Consider the following 2,975-nt stretch of genomic DNA (forward strand, 5'->3'; position numbering starts at 1 on the left):
AATAAACAAGAAAGAAGTTAAGGAGGTAAATAGATTGTTTGAAAAACAAGAAATGATAGACTTATGGAGAAAATTGAATGGGGATAGAAAGGAATATACCTTTTTCTCTGCAGTACATGGCACATATACAAAAATTGACCATGCACTGCACTAGGGCATAAAAACCTAATGATCAACTGCAGAAAGGCAGAAAGAGTGAATACATCTTTCTCAGAACATAATGCAATAAAAATCATATGCAATACTGGTCCAAGGAGATATAGACCCAAAACTAACTGGAAACTGAATAACTTCATTTTAAAGAATGAGTGACCTTTCTGCACTGCCCAGAAGAGGGATCCATATGACGTTCACAGTTTCTGTTGTAACTTTCAAGGGAAACTTTCACAATGTCCGGAGCCCTGGATGTCTTGAAGATGAAGGAGGAGAATGTTCTCAAATTCCTCACTGCAGGCATCCGTTTGGGTGGCACCAATTTGGACTTCCAGATGGAACAGTATATCTACAAAAGGAAGAGTGATGGTATCTATATCATTAACCTGAAGAAAACTTGGGAAAAGCTTCTGCTGGCAGCTTGTGCCATTGTTGCCATTGAAAATCCAGCTGATGTTAGTGTTATCTCATCCAGGAACACTTGCCAAAGAACTGTTCTGAAATTTGCTTTTGCCACTGGCGCCACACCCTGGATGCTTCACCCTGGGCATCTTCACTATCCAGATCCAGGCAGCTTTCAGGGAGCCTTGCCTCTTGGTGGTCACTGATCCTCGTGCAGATCATCAGCCTTTGACTGAAGCATCATCTGTTAACCTTCCAACCATTGCACTGTGCAACACAGACTCCCCACTTCACTATGTGAACATTGCTATTCCATGTAACAACAAGGGAGTTCACTCAGTGGGTCTGATGTGGTGGGTGCTGGCCCGAGAAGTCCTGCGGATGCGTGGTACCATCTCCCATGAGAACCCATGGGAGGTCATGCCTGATCTTTACTTCTACAGAGATCCAGAGGAGATTGAAAAGGAAGAGCAAGGGGGCAGCTAGGTGGTAGGGGGCAGCTAGGTGGAGCAGTGGATAAAGCACCAGCCTTGGAGTCAGGAGTACCTGGGTTCAAATCTGGTCTCAGACACTTAATAATTACCTAGCTGTGTGGCCTTGGGCAAGCCACTTAACCCCGTTTGCCTTACAAAAACAAACAAAAAAAAAAAAAAAAGAAAAAAGAAAAGAAAAGAAAAGGAAGAGCAGGCCACAGCTGAGAAGGTAGTGACAAAGGAAGAATTTCAGGGTGAATGGACTGCACCTGCCCCAGAATTCACTGCTGCTCAGCCAGAGTTGGCTGATTGGTCTGAAGGCATCCAGGTGCCATCTGTGCCCATTCAGCAGTTCCCTACTGAAGATTGGAGTGTTCAGCCAGCTACTGAAGACTGGTCTGCAGCTCCTACTGCTCAGGCCACTGAATGTGTAGGAACTACCACAGAGTGGTCCTAAATTTTACCCAGATGCTCTAATAGTATTGGAAAAATGCTGATGGAAAATAAACATTGGTTTCTTAACAAAAAAAATAAAAATGAGTGGATCAAACCACAAATTATAGAAAGAATTAATTATTTTATCTGACATAATGACAATAATGAAACAACATACCAAAACCTATGGGATTCACTCAAAGCGGCTTTCAGGGGATATATTATATCTTTAAAGGATTACATGAATAAATTAGAGAAAGAGGAAATCAATGAACTAAATATGCAACTAAAAAAATTAGAGAAAGAACAAATTAAAAGTCCCAAATTAAATACCAAATTACAAATTCTAAAAATTAAAGGAGAAATTAATCAAAGCAAAAGCAAAACAACTTGAATTAATAAATAAAATCAAGAGTTGGTTTTATGAAAAAACCAATAAAATTCATAAACCTCTGATCAATTTGATTAAAAGAAAGAAAATTGCTAGTATCATGAATGTAAAAGGTGAACTCACCAGCAATGAGGAAGAAATTAAAGTAATAATTCAGAATTATTTTGCCCAACTCTATGCCAATAAATTTGACAATCTAAGTGAAATGGATGAATATTTACAAAACTATAAATTGCCCAGATTAAATGAAGAGATTAAATACCTAAACAACCCTATCTCAGAAAAAGAAAATCAAAAACTCTATCCTTAAACTCCCTAAGAAAAAATCTCCAGGGCCTGATGGATACACAAGTGAATTCTACCAAACATTTAAGGAACAATTTGGTTTCAATTCTATTTAAACTCTTTGGGAAAATAGGGCAAGATGGAACTCTGCCTGACACTTTCTATGAAACCAATATGGTGCTGTTACCTAAACCAGGAAGAGTTAAAACAAAGAAAGAAAATTATAGACCTATCTCCGTGATAAATATAGATGCAAAAATCCTAAATAAAATCTTAGCAAAATGATTACAACAAGTTATCACTAGGATAATACATTTTGACCAAGTAGGATTCATCCCAGGAATGCAGGGTTGGTTCAATATTAGGAAAATTGTTAGTATAATCAATTATATCAATAACAAACCTATCAGAAATTATATGATCATATCAATAGATGCTGAAAAAGCTTTTGAGAAAATACAGCACCCATACCTACTAAAAAAACACTAGAGAGTGTAGGAATAAATGGACTGTTTCTTAGAATAATAAGCAATATCTATCTGAAGCCATCAACAAGCATTATATTCAATAGGGAGAGACTAGAGGCAATCCTAGTAAGATCAGGGGTGAAACAAGGGTTCCCATTATCACCACTACTATTCAATATCATATTAGAAATGTTAGCTTCAGCAATAAGAGAAGAAAAAGAAATTGAAGGAATTAGAATTGGGAAGGAAGAGACAAAACTCTCACTCTTTGCAGATGACATGATGGAATACCTAGAGAATCCCAAGAAATCATCCAAAAAACTACTGGAAACAATTAGCAATTTTAGCAAAGTTGCAAGATATAAAATA

At 37.4% G+C, this 2,975-nt stretch overlaps 1 pseudogene; it reads left to right on the forward strand.

The window, feature by feature from the left end:
* Window positions 1-389: 389 nt before the first annotated feature.
* Window positions 390-1,485, forward strand: LOC141511383 (small ribosomal subunit protein uS2-like; annotated as a pseudogene).
* Window positions 1,486-2,975: the final 1,490 nt, after the last annotated feature.

This window comes from Macrotis lagotis, chromosome 2, assembly GCF_037893015.1.
Source record: "Macrotis lagotis isolate mMagLag1 chromosome 2, bilby.v1.9.chrom.fasta, whole genome shotgun sequence".
In the NCBI taxonomy this organism is placed as follows: domain Eukaryota; kingdom Metazoa; phylum Chordata; class Mammalia; order Peramelemorphia; family Peramelidae; genus Macrotis; species Macrotis lagotis.